A 15,021-nucleotide genomic window follows, 5' to 3' on the forward strand; every position below is an offset into this window, starting at 1 on the left:
GCAATGGTTGAACTAGTTTGCATTCCCACCAATAAATGTAGGAGGGTTCCCCTTTCTCTGCATCCTCACCAGCATTTCTTGTTCCTAATCTTTCGATGTTGGCCATCCTAACTGCTGTGAGGTTATATCTCATTTTAGTTTTAATTTGCATTTCCCTGATAGTGATGTGGAGCATCTTTTAATGTGCCTGTAGGCTATCTGAATTTCATCTTTGGAGAAGTGTCTGTTCATATCCTCTGCCCATTTTTTAATCTGGTTATTTGCTTTTTGGGTGTTGAGGCATATGAGTTCTTTGTATATTTTAGATGTTAACCCCTTGTTGGATATGTCATTTATAAATATATTCTCCCATACTGTAAGATGCCTTTTTGTTCTGCTGATGGTGCCCTTTGCTGTACAGAGCTTTTGAGCATGATGTAGTCTCATTGGTTTATTTTTTTATTTTGTTTCCCTTGCCTCACGAGATGCATTCAGGAAAAAGTTGCTCATGTTTATATCCAGGAGATTTTTGCCTGTTTTCTTCTCAGTGTTTTATGGTTTCAAGACTTATATTCATTTTGACTTTACTTTTGTGTATGAGGTTAGAATATAATTCAGTTTCATTCTCTTGCATGTATCTGTCCAGTTTTGCCAACACCAGTTGATGAAGAGGTTGTCATTTCCCCATTGTATGTCCATGGTTCCTTTATTATATATTAATTGACCATACATGCTTGGATTTATATCTGGGCTCTCTAGTCTTACTATGGTCTATGGGTTTGTTCTTGTGCCAGTACCGAATTGTCTTAATTACTGTGGCTTTGTAGTAGACCTTGAAGTTGGGGAGCATAATTCCTCCATCTTTATTCTTCCTTCTCAGGATTGCTTTGGCTATTTGGGGTCTTTTGTGGTTCTGTATGAATTTTAGAACTATTTGCTCTAGTTCATTGAAAAATGCTGTTGGTATTTTGATAGGGATTGCATTGAATCTGTAGATTACCTTAGTCAGGATGGCCATTTTGACAATATAAATTCTTCCTATCCATGAGCATGGGTTGTGTTTCCATTTATTGGTATCTTTAATTTCTTTCATGAGTGTCTTGTAGTTTTCAGAGTATAGGTCTTTCACTTCTGTGGTTATATTTATTCCTAGGTATTTTATTCTTTTTGCTGAAATTGTGAATGGAATTGTTTTCCTGATTTCTCTTTCTGCTAGTTTATTGTTAGTATATAGGAATGCCACTGATTTCTGTGTATTAATTTTGTATCCTGCAACGTTGCTGAATTCAGATATTAGATCTAGTAGTTTTGGAGTGGATTCTTTAAGGTTTTTTACATACAATATCATGTCATCTGCAAACAGGGACAGTTAAAATTCTTCCTTGCCAATGTAGATGCCTTTTATTTATTTTTGCTGACTCCTTGCCATGGCTAGCACCTACAGTACTATGTTGAATAAAAGTGGAGAGAGTAGGCATCCTGGTCTTGTTCCCAATCTTAAAGGAGAAGCTTTCAGCTTCTTGCTGGTAAGTATAAAATTGGCTGTGGGTTTGTCATATATGGCCTTTATTATGTTGAGGTACTTGCCCTCTATACCCATTTTGTTTAGAGTTTTTATCATGAATGGATGTTGAATTTTGTTGAGTGCTTTTTGGCATCTATGAAGATGATCATGTGGTTTTTGTCCTTCTTTTGTTGATGTGGTGGATGATATTGATTGATTTTCAAATGTTCTACCACCCTTGCTTCCCTCAGATGAATCACACTTGATCGTGAAGGATGATCATTTTGATGTATTTTTAAATTTGCTTTGCTAATATTTTTTTGAGTGTTTTTGCATCTATGTTCATCAGGGTTATTGGTCTGTAATTTTCTTTTTGTTGTTATTGTCTTTGCCTGGTTTTGGTATTAGAATGATGCTGGCCTCATAAAATGATTTTGGAAATATTGCTTCCTCTTCTACCTTTTGGAAAACTTTAAGGAGGATGGGTATTAGGTCTTCACTAAATTTCTTATAAAATTTTAGCAGTGAGTGAATCTATCTGGTCCAGGGATTTTGTTTTTATATATTTTTTTGATTACCAGTTCAATTTCCTTACTGGTATTTGATCTATTCAGATTTTCTGTTTCTTCCAGGGTCAGCTTTGGAAGGTTGTATTTTTATAGAAAGTTGTCCTTTTCTTCTAGGTTATCTAGTTTGTTAGCATATAATTTTTCTCATAGTTCTTTGTATTTCTGTGGTGTCCGTAGTGATTTTTCCTTTCTAATTTCTGATTCTGTTTAAGTGTGTAGACTCTCTTTTTTTCTTAATAAATCTGGCTAGTGGTTTATCTGTATTGTTTATTTTCTCAAAGAACAAGCTCCTGCTTTCATTGATTCTTTGTATTGTTTTATTCTTCTCAATTTTATTTATTTTTGCTCTTATCTTTATTATGTCCCTCCTTCTACTGACTTTGGGCCTCATTTGTTCTTCTTTTCCTAGTTTCATTAATTGTGAGTTAGACTGTTCATTTGGGATTGTTCTTTCCTGAGGTAGGGCTGTATTTCAGTGTACTTCCCTTTTAGCATGGCCTTCCCTGCATCCCACAGATTTTGTGGTGTTGAATTATTGTTGTCATTTGTCTCCATATATTGCTTGATCTCTGTTTTTATTTGGTCATTGATCTATTGTTTATTTAGGAGCATGTTATTAAGATTCCATGTGTTTGTGAGCTTTTTCATTTTCTTTGTGTAATTTATTTTTAGTTTTATACCTTTGTGATCTGAGAAGGTGGTTGGTATGATTTCAATTGTTTTGAAATTACTGAGGCTCTTTTTGTGGCCTAGTATATGATCTATTCTTGAAAATGTTCTCTATGCAGTTGAGAAAGATGTGTATTCTGTTGCTTTTGGGTGTAGAGTTCTGTAGATGTCTGTTAGGTCCATATCTTCTTGTATGTTGTTTACTGCCTCTGTCTCCTTACTTATTTTATGTCTGGTTGATCTGTCCTTTGGAGTGAGTGGTTTGTTGAAGTCTCCTAAAATAAATTCATTGCATTCTTTTTCCCCCTTTAATTCTGTTAGTATTTGTTACACATATGTAGGCAATCCTGTGTTTGGTTCATAGAAATTTATAATAGTTACATGATTTTGTTGGACTGACCGCTTTATCATTATGTGATATCCTTCTTTGTCTCTTGTGACTTTCTTTGTTTTGAAGTCTATTTTGTCTGATACAAGTACTGCAACTCCTGCTTTTTCTTCCCTGTTAGTTGCATGAAATATCTTTTTCCATCCCTTTACCTTCAGTCTTTGTATGTGTTTGGGTTTGAAGTGAGTCTCTTGTAGGCAGCATATAGATGGGTCTTGTTTTTTTATCCATTCAGTGACTCCATATGTTTTGATTGGTGCATTCCAACCATTTACATTTATGGTGATTATTGATAGGAATGTACTCATTGCCACTGCAGGTTTCAGATTCTTGGTTACCATAGGTTCAAGGGTAATTCCCTTACTATCTAACAGTCTAATTTAACTCACTTAGTATGCTATTATAAACACAACCTAAAGGTTCTTTTTTTTTTCTTCCTTTTTCTTCCTCCTCCATTCTTTATATATTAGATATCATATTCTGTACTCTTTCTCTATCCCTTGATTGACTTCGGGGGTAGTTTATTTGATTTTACATCTGCTTAGGAATTAATTGTTCTACTTTGCTGTGGTTTATTTCCCCTGGTGACAGCTATTTAGCCTTAGGAATACTTCTATCTATAGAAGTTCCTCCAAAATGCACTGTAGATATGGTTTGTGGGAGGTAAATTCTCTCAGCTTTTGCTTATCTGAAAATTGTTTAATCTCTCCTTCAAATTTAAATGAGAACCTTGCCAGATAGAGTGTTCTTTGTTCAAGGCCCTTCTGCTTCATTGCATTAAATACATCATGCCACTTCCTTCTGGCCTGTAAGGTTTCTGTTGAGAAGTCTGCTGATAGCCTGATGGGTTTTCCTTCATTTATGATATTTGTTCTCTCTCTAGCTGCTTTTAAAAGTCTGTCCTTATCCTTGATCTTTGCCATTTTAATTATTATGTCTTGATGTTGTCTTCCTGGGGTCCTTTGTGTTGGGAGATCTGTGCACCTCCATGGCCTGAGAGAATATCTCCTTCAACAGATTGTGGAAGTTTTCAGCAATTACCTCCTCAAAGATACTTTCTATGCCTTTTTTCTCTCTCTTCTTCTTCTGTTATCACTATAATGTGAATATTGTTCCATTTGGATTGGTCACATAGTTCTCTCAATATTCTTTCATTCTCAGAGATCCTTTTTTCTCTCTGTGCCTCAGCTTTGTATTCCTCTTTTCTAATTCCTATTCCATTTATAGTCTCTTCTATTATGTCTAATCTGCTTTTAAATCTATCCATTGTATGTTTCATTTCTGATTTGGAATTTCTTAATGATTGAATCTCCATCCTAAATTCGTCCCTAAATTCTTGAATATTTTTCTGTACCTCCATGAGCATGGTTATGATTTTTATTCTGAACTCTCTTTCAGGAAGATTGGTGAGTTCAGTTTCATTTGGCCCTTTTTCTGGTGTTTCTGAGATTTTTGTTTGAACCAGGTTCCTTTGATATTTCATATTTGTATGTGATGCCCTCTGGTGCCCAGAACCTCTAGTCTCTGGATCTTCTAAGCCCCTGGGGTGATGTCTGCTGGGGGTTGCCAGGGAGTGGTGCTGGTGCCCAGTTGGAGGAAAGAGCTGTTTCCTGCTTCCTGGCTATAGTGCCTGTCTCCACTATCAGAACCAGTGGGCCAGCACACAGGTGTAAACTCTGTGGTTTTTGTTTGTAGCTGCCTCAGGCAGGGCTTCCCTCTGGCTGGCCTGATGCCAGGCAGGGACTTCCAGTTTGTGAGCAGGTGCTGGCTGGTCAGGAGGAAGGCACAGCAGGCTGCTATCACAGTGAGGGGCCTCTGATCTGAGTAGCCAGCCAGGGGGATGGAGCACCTGAAGTCCCTGAAAGTTCCCAACGTTTTGGGAAAAGTGCACCCAGACAACCTTGTCCAGTTCTCCCTTCTCCCGTGTATCAAGCTCTGTGCAAACCCCATCCCTTCAGCAGCCCTATCACTGTTAGGAAGGCTCTCAGACCACCTGCCTTTGCTTTGTCCCAGAGTAGCTGAATTTGGATCCCTGTCCTCCACAAACAAATAGAATCTCAGTCTCCCCAAGCCTGCCTGTCTTAGCTTTCCCACCCCACTGATCTCCAGAGCACCATACAATGTAGGTTTGTGCTCCCATAGCAGATCTACCAGACTGGGTGGTCAGCAGTCTTAGGCTTCCACCCACTCCGTACTCTGTCTTTTTCCCTCCAGTGAGCTGGGGTGGGGGAAGGGCTTGAGTCCTGCCATATCAAAGCTTTGGTATGTTAGCCTGTTTCGTGAGGTCTCCTCTCTTCTCCAGTTGTATGCAGTCTGGCTCAGCCTTCTTTCCTGTTGCTCTTTTAGGATCAGTGTATTAACTATATTTTCATAATGTATGTCATTTTGGGAGTAGTTTTCTGTCTCACCTCTCATGCCACCATCTTGAATTGCTCTCATCAATGTTTATATTTTAATTTAGATTTCTTATAAGACTATTTTTTTATTAAAGTATCATTGATATACAATCTTATGATGGTTTCAAATACACAACACATTGGTTCAACATTCACCAATATTATCAAGCCCTAGCCCTCTCCATTGTGGTCACTGTCCATCAACGTAGTAAGATGTTACAGAATCATTAACTGTATTCTCTGTGCTGTACTACCTATTATCCCTGTGACCACCCTATATTCTGATTGTGAATTACTGTGCCCCTTAATTCCCTTCTCCTTCCCCTCCTATGCTTCCCAACCCCTTCTCTTTGGTAACTTCTGGTTCCTTCTCAGTGCCTGTGAGTCTACTGCTATTTTGTTCCTTCTGTTTTGCTTTGTTTTTGTAGTCCACAAATATGTGAAATAATTTGGTACTTGTCTTTCACCATCTAGCTTACTTCACTGAACATAATACCCTATAGTTCCATCCATGTTGTTGCAAATAGGAGAATTTCTTTTCTTTTTAAGGCTGGATAATACTCCATTGTGTATATGTACCACATCTCTATCCATTCATGAATTGGTGGACATTTACATTGCTTCTGTATCTTAGCTATTGTAAATAGTGCAGTGATAAACATAGAGATGCATATGTCTTCTCATATCACAGGTCTTCTTTCTTTGGGTTAATTCCTAGGAGTGAATTTATTGGGTCAAATGGTATTTCTATATTTAGTTTTTTGAGGAACCTCCATATAGCCTTCCACAATGGTTGTACCAATTTTAACCCTACCAACAGTGTAGGATGGTTCTCCTTTGTCCTCATCCTCACCAGCATTTGTTGTTTCTTGTCTTTCGGATGTTGGCCATCCTAACTGTTGTGAGGTGATATATCATTGTTGTTTTTATTAGCATTTCCCTGGTGATTAGTGATGGGGAGCATCTTTTCATGTGCCTCTTGGCCTTTCAGAATTTTTCTTTGGAGAAATGTCTGTTCAGATCCTCCACCCATTGTTTAATTGGGTTATTTGTTCTTTGGGTGTTGAGGTGTATGAGTTCTTCATGTATTTTAGATGTTCACCCTTTATCAGATACATCATTATGAATATATTTTCCCATACCATAGGATGCCTTATTATTCTGCTGATAGTATCCTTACCTGTACAGAAGTTTTTAGTTTGATGTAGGTCCTTTTGTTCATTTTTTATTTTCTTTTCCTTGCCCAGGGAGAAGTGTAAAGGAAAAGTTGCTCATGTTTATGTTCAAGAGACTTTTGCCTATGTTTTCTTCTAATAATTTAATGGTTTCATGAATTACATTCAGGTCTTTGATCTATTTTGTGTTTACTTTTGTGTAGGAGTTAGACAATAATCCACTTTATTCTCCTACATGTAAATGTCTGGTTTTGCCAACACCAGTTGTTAAAGAGGCTTTCTTTCCCAAATTGAAAATTCATGTCTCCTTTATTGTATTTTAATTGACCATATATGTATGAATTTATATCTGGGCTCTCTATTCTCTTCTATTGATTAATGGATCTGTTCTTGTGCCAGTACTATGTGGTTTTGATTACCCTGGCTTTGTAGGAGACCTTGAAGTTAAGGAGCATAATCCCCCCAGCTTTGTTTTTCCTTCTCAGGATTTCTTTGGCTATTCAGGGTCTTTTGTGGTTCCATATGGATTTTAGAACTATTTGTTCTCATTCATTGAAGATTTCTGTCAGTATTTTGATAGGGATTGCTTTGAATCATTAGATTGCTTTGGGTAGGATGGCCATTTTGAAAATATTAGTCCTTCCTATTATTGAACATGGGATTTATTTCCATATATCAGTGTCTTCTTTAATTTCTCTCATGAATGTCTTGTAGTTTTCAGGGTATAGGTCTTCACCTCCTTGGTTAGATTTATTCCTAGGTATTTTATTATTTTTGATGCAGTTGCAAATGGAATATTTTTCCTAATTTTCTGCTAGTTCATCATTAATATATAGGAATGCAACAGATTTTCTAAGTATTAATTTTGTAGCCTGCAATAATGCTGAATTCATTTATTAGTTCTAGTAGTTTGGGGGTGAATTCTTTAGGGATTTTTATGTACAATATCATGTCATCTGCAAACAATGACAGTTTAACTTCTTCCTTACCAATCTGGATGCCTTTTATTTCCTTGCATTGTCTGATTGCAATGGCTAGGACCTCCAGTACTATGTTGAATAACAGTGGGGAGAGTGGGCATCCTTGCCTTGTTCCCCATCTCAGAGGAAAACTTTCAGCTTTTTACTAATAAGTCTGATGTTCACTTTGGTTTTGTAGTATATGACCTTTACGATGTTGAGGTACTTGCCCTCTAAACCCATTTTGTTGAGAGTTTTTATCATGAATGGATGTGATATTTTGTCACCTGCTCTTTCAACATCTATGGCAAAGATCATGTGATTTCTGTCCTTTTTGTTGATGTGGTGGATGATGTTGATGGATTTTCTAATATTGTACCATTCTTGCGTCCCTGGAATAGTCACACCTGATCATGATGGATGATCTTTTTGATGTATTTATGAATTTGGTTTGCTAATATTTTATTGAGTATTTTTGCATCTATGTTAATCAGCAATATTGTTCTGTAATTTTCTTTTCTGTGATGTCTTTGTTGATTTTAATTAGATTGATGCAGTCCTCATAGAATGAGTTTGGGAGTATTCCCTCCTCTTCTACTTTTTGGGGAACTTTAAGGAGGATAGGTATTAGGTCTTCTCTGGATGTTTTATAAAATTCAGTGGTAAAGCCATCTGGTCCAGAGATTTTGTTCTTAGGTAGTTTTTTGATTACAAATTCAATTTCATTTGTGGTAATTTGTCTGTTCAGATGTTCTGTTTCTTGCTGGGTAATTTTGGATGGTTGTATTTTTATAGAAAGTCCATTTCTTCTAGGTTATCCAATTTGTTAGCATATAATTTTTCATAGTATTCTCTAATAATTCTATGTATTTCTGTGGTGTCCATATGATTTTTCCTTTCTCATTTATGATTCTGTTTATGTGTGTACACTCTCTTTTTTCTTGATTAGTCTGGCTAGGGGGTAATCTATCTTGTTTATTTCCTTGAAGAAATACTTTTCTCACTGTTTTTTTCTATTGTTTTGTTCTTCTCTATTTTATTTATTTCTGCTCTGACCTTTATTATGTCACTCCTTCTACTAACTTTGGCCACATTTGTTCTTCTTTTTTTAGTTTCATTACTAGTGATTTTAGACTGTTATTTTGGGATTGTTCTTTCTTGAGGTAAGCCTGTATTGCAATATACTTTCCTCTTAGAATTGCCTTCACTTCATTCCACAGGTTTTGGGGTTTTGAGTTGTTTTCATTTGTCTCCAAATATTGCTTGATCTTAGTTTTTATTTGGTCATTGATCCTTCAATTATTTAGGAGCATATTGTTAAGCCTCCATGTGTTCGTAGGCATTTTGTTTTCTTTACACAATTTATTTATAGTTTCATACCTTTGTGGTCTGAGAAGCTGGTTTGCACAATTTCAATCTTTTCGAATTTATTAAGGCTGTTTTTATGGCTTAGTATATGATCTATTCTGGAAAATGTTCTCTGTGCACTTGGGACGAATGTGTATTGTGCTACTTGGTGGAATGTTCTGTAGATATCTGTTAGTTCCATCTGTTCTAATGTGTTGTTCAGTGCCTCTGTCTCCTTACTTATTTTCTGTCTGCTTGATTTGTCCTTTGGTGTGAGTGGTGTGTTGAAGTCTCCTAAAATGAGTGCATTACATTCTATTTTCCCTTTAATTCTGTTAGTATTTGTTTCACATATTTAGGTGCTTCTACATTGGGTGCATAGATATTTATAATAGTTATATCCTCTTGTTGGACTGACCCCTTTATCATTACATAATGTTCTTCTCTGTCTCTTGTTACTTTCTTTCTTTTGAAATCTGTTTTGTCTGATTTGAGTACTGCAACTCCTGCTTTTCTCTCCCTATTATTTTCATGAAATACCTGTTTCTATTCCTTCACTTTTAGTCTGTATTATCTTTGTGTCTGAAGTGAGTTTCTTGCTGGAAGCATATAGATGGGTCTTGTTCCCTTATCTATTCTGCCAGTATGTCTTTTGATTGATACATTCATTCAATTTACATTTAAGGTGATTATTGATAGGTATGTACTTATTGCTATTTTATTATTTGTTTACTGGTGGTTTTTATATGTCTACTCTGTTCCATGTTTCCACTTTTATATCATTCTCTTATTATTTGACAGATTTCTTTAGTGTTGTGATTAGATTTTCTTCTCTATTCTTTCTTTCTTTGTGTGTGTATCTATTGTAGGCTTTAGATTTGTCTTTGCCAACAGTTCATGAATGACTTCCGTACTACATAACAGTCTATCTTAAAATACTGATTACTCTATTTCAGATGCAGTCTAGAAGTATTTTTTCCCCTTCTTTCTCCTCCACTGTTTGTGTATTGGGTGTCATATTCTGCACTTTCTGTGTATCCCTTGATCGATTTTTTTGGGTAGTTGATTAATTTCATACTTACCTTATAATTAATTGGTCTACTATCTTTGCTGTGGGTTTATTTTTACTGGTGAAAGCTATTTAGCCTTAGGGACATTTCCATCTACACCCCTCCCTTTAACATATCCTGTAAGGCTGGCTTAGTGGTGAGCAATTCCTTCAACTTTTCTTTGTCTGGAAACTGTTTATCCATGCTTCAAAATTAAATGATAATATTGCCTGGTGGAGGATTCTTGGTTGGAGGTCCTGTTTCATTGCTTTAAATATATCATGTCACTCCCTTCTGACCTGTAAAGTTCTGCTGTAGCCTGATGGGGTTTCCTTTATAAGTAATGTTTTTTCTCTCTCTGGCTGCTTTGAATATTCTCCCCTTGTCCTTGATCTTTGCCATTAGAATTATTATATGTCTTGGTTTTGTCTTCCTTGTGTTCATTTTGTTAGGAGCTCTGTGCACTTCCATGACCTGAGTGTCTATTTCCTTCCACAGATTGGGAAGTTTTCCAGAATTATTTCCTCAAAGAGATTTTCTGTGCCTTTGTTTCCTTCTTCTCCTTCTGGTACCCCTACCATTTGGATTGGTCACACAGTTCTCATTATTTTTTTCACTCCCATATATCCTGTTTTCTCATTTTTTTGGAGTACATTTTTTTCTTGCTCCCTAATTTCCAAATAATTTACAACTTCTTCATCCTGTGGAAGTCTGCTATTAAATCTCTCCATTGTATGTTTCATTTCAGATGCTGTGTTCTTCAGTGTGAGTGGCTTTTTTGCTGGTCATCTGTCTTTTTGTTGTCATCCTCCCTGAAATCTTGAAAAGTTTTCTATAGGCCCATGAACGTGTTTATGACTTTTACTTTGAAATCTTCATCAAGAAGATTGGTGATTTCAATTTCATTCAGCCCTCTTTCTGGTATTTTGTCTTATAGTTTTGTTTGGAACAGATTCCTCTGCCTCCTCATTTCTTCAGTGTTTCCTATGAAGTAATAGCTTTATGAAGGAGGTGACTTCTAGTGCCCAGAAGCTCAAGACACTTCACTTCCTAGTGCAGGAGCCCCAGCTGTTGACATGCAGTGGGTGGGGAACATTTCTGTCTTTCTTGTTGTGATCTGATTTCAGTTAGGCTGTTTGCTTTGGCCAAACCGTTTTGATCAGTGCAGAAGTCTGTTGGAGTTTCTGTGGGCAGGGCCACTCTCTGGCTGGTCTGCAGCAGTGCCTGGGGACATGGGAAGTGGGACCTGCAACCACTGGGAGGAAGGAGCTCCTGGGGCTGGCTCCTGCAGGCAGCTCCCTTGCTGGGGCCTAGAAAGCTGGGAGGGTCTTGCTCTTCCCACCCAGCAGCAAAGTTTGACATGACTGCCAGGCCAAGTTGGCCATGAGCTGGTTGGGTATTCAGGGAGAAGTCTCAGTGCTGTACTGCTGGAGCTGCTGTGGGCAGAACCATCCTCTGCCTGGCCTGCAGCAATGGTGGGGGTCACAGATGGGCTAGTCCAGTGCCTACAAGGAAGAAGGACCTCCTAGGGTTAGTTCCCACTGAAATTTCCCTGGCTGGCCCAAATCAGCCATGGAAACTGGGAGGGTCTTCCTCTGCCCACTGGCAGCAAAATCTTACCCCACTGCTGGGCCAAGTGGGCTGTCCATAGTCCATATACCACAGGGATGAGCCTCAGGGCTGTGTTGCCAGTGAGGGGGATGGAGCATCTCAGGCTCCCCAGGATCCCTCTCCTGTTGAGCCAAGGGTGGTCTGGGGAGATATTGTCCACCTGCCCTTTCTCCTGATCAGAGAGCTCTGTGTAACCTTTACCCCTCGCTCTGGTGGGAAGTCTTTCCAACTGCCTGCTTTGCTTTTATCTCAGGGGGTCCAGTAGAGCATGCCTGTTCTCCACAAGTGGCTGGAATCTCAGCCTCCCCAAGTGTTCCACCAATCTCTGTTGTCCAGCCCCACTAATCAACAGAGCACCATTTTATGTGGGTTCGTGCTCTTGGAACAGACCTCCAGATCCAGGTGTTCTACAATCCTGGGCTCCTACTTCTTCCCCACCCCATTCCTTTCCCTCCGACTGCATAATGGGTTTGGGTCCTGCCAAATCTCAGCTTTGCCGCTTTACCCTTTTCTGTGAGGTCTTCTCTTTTTATCCAGGTGTAGGTAGTTCTGCAGTCTTCAGGGTAGTTTTCAGGTTTAGTTGTTATTTGCTGTGTTTTCTTCTTTCATGTGCTTTTGATAAGAGGTTTCCACCATGCCTTCTTACTCTGACGTCTTTATCCCAGAATCCTCAAGACTATTCTAAACTATATTCGCTATAACTGAATGCATATTAGTTTCCTCATATGAGCCAACTTTAAAAAAGATGACTGAATAATATGTCTGAATTTGAATTAATCATCTTTAAATGTTAAATACCATATCTGAACTAATTGATAATATATTTGCATTTGTCATGGTGGCATGTTTTTCTGGCTTGTTTCAACAATTTAAAGTCAGTTAGAATCTCTTTTTTTAATTTACATTGATCCACAGAGACACTGATGTATCAATTCTTAAAATCACCTTATTCTTTTTCAGAATTCCTTATAGAAAAGAGTAATTATATGATCAGATTCCTTTGCATAATTCATTTTGCTAAACTGAGCTCACAAACTAGAAAGTAGTTATCTATATTAGATGTCAACCACCAAAACAGCAGGGGGGAAATGGCATGAGTTACTGTGAAACTGACTCAGAATTGAATTATCCCATGGAATGCTGAAGTCTTGATGAGATACCATGTATAATATAAAAATATTGTTTTCCTATGGTGTCATATAACATAAGGACAAAATGTTTTTGTCTAATTTTTCCACATCTCTTTTAAATGCAAACATGTAGATAAAGAAGGATTTTCCATATTATAAAATTATAAATCAATGATTATGAAAATAAAACTGTTCAATTGCCAGTATGTACTAAGTAAATATTTAGAATATTATACTAGATTAGAAAAATATACTGTCATATTTCCTTTTGGGCCCAGTGGGGAATTTTATAACATCAAATGGGTCCTAGGAAACAAATTATTTTTCCTTTCTCCACTTCTAATTCTCATACTGGGTAAAAAATCATCAAGAATGTCTTACACATCCCAGTGTCCCATATGTCAGGATTTTCATACCTAATTACTAAATACACTTACCCAGAAACCTTTATTTATGATGCTTCAACTAACAACAACTGTTCACAACAAACTAACTAAAAACAAAATCTAAAGTATGTCATTGCATGCAATGTTTCTTTTAAAAAATAGTTCTGAGGAAACTTGGAGTTAGTAAAAACATTCCTTCATTTCTAACTCTCCATGGTTTAAGTCATGCTTAGTCTGATTCATTGTGAGATCATGAAAAATACTTTCCATACCTGGCATTTCCCATTTTAACTGAAATTAACGTATTCTTTCTACACATAATATGCATCCTATTGGTAATTTGAAGATACTTACTACCTGCGTAAATACCATTGTTATGATTAATTAGGTACATCTCAATTTCTACTTAAGATTATTGAGAAGCATCAGGAATTTTGTAAATACCATTTCCAGCATCCACTTGGTAATAGATATAGCTCTCAAAATAATTGCATATTGTACTTACAAACCTCTCCTATAAATTCTCCTCACTATCTATAAATAAAATTTAGAGTGAGCCTAGAAAAGACAAGGTAATAAGTCCTTTCACAGATGAAAGAAGACATATGTCGATTTAAATCATGCAGTATAGATGGCAAATATAGAGGCATAATATGTAATATAAGTCAGTTTACACTGTTTTTCTTTTTTCTCTTTAACAAATATGCCATCTACAGTGTTTGAAATATCATCTGTTAAATAAAAATATCAATTTGCTCCCTGCTGTACTGGTTATAAATTGCCTAGACATAGTTACATGTTAACTTCAGAATCTCTTTACTGTGCAGTATTTTTTAGTATTTCCAATGAAAGCAGGACATATATTCAAATGCTTCCTCATACCATTATGTACCAGAAACCTAAATTATGCTTAAATCATCTTTCTAAGCAAGAAAGAGATGCACCAAATGTAGTCTTTAAGCTTTTTCTCATTTAAGTCCCCTGAAAATACAGTTTTTTAAATTACATTAGCATCAACCTAACACTAAATGCAATACATAAGATACAGGAAGTCCAATTACTTGATTCTTTTTTTGAAAAAAAAAAACGTTTTAAAGATAAAAAATGCATCTTCTCTGTGTCTAGGAACTATAGAATTATATGTTTAAGTAGTACCATGAAATACTTCATCAGAAAAGCTGATTATCTGTTAATAGAAAAATTGCAAACATAAGAACCTTCACATTTTAAATTTGCCCTCTGCAACTCACAAGTGTTACATTTTAATAAACCACGGTTTTAAAACTATCATAGACATATTTTTTAAAGAGATATTGAGCCAAAAGTATTTGTAAGCTAAATAAGGAAATGAGGGAAAAAATGAGGTGATGTGAGAATGCTCATGCAAGTATTTTCAAATAGAAAATAATCACTTAAATGATGGGATTAAATGCAAACCTCAATTTAAAAAGTGTTTTATTTTGATTTGCTAAAACAGTAAGTATAATCATGCTTCAAGAATGCTTAAAAGGTGACTCATCTTTATAAAAAAGTGTTCCTGCAGTTTCCTTTCAATTGTTCTATCTTTCCTCATTAATGCATATGATATATAATTGGGGTTTCAGGTTAAGGCATGAGTGGATTGTTTTCTTACCTGCCACCTCTAAAATGTCTTCAATCAATCTCTTCTTTCCTGTAGACCTCAAAATAATTTTTTCCAGTAACAGGCTCTTTTAGAATTTGAAGTGAGAATCCTGTCAGAGGCATCTTGAAACATAGCAATGGTAGCATTGACATACTGGCCACAGGTCAGAGGTCTGCTCTATCAGAAAAGTGCCCCCAAACAGATGAAAAACAAAAAGTACCACCCCTTTAAAAAA

Source organism: Manis pentadactyla, chromosome 15 (genome assembly GCF_030020395.1).
Source record: "Manis pentadactyla isolate mManPen7 chromosome 15, mManPen7.hap1, whole genome shotgun sequence".
Taxonomy (NCBI): domain Eukaryota; kingdom Metazoa; phylum Chordata; class Mammalia; order Pholidota; family Manidae; genus Manis; species Manis pentadactyla.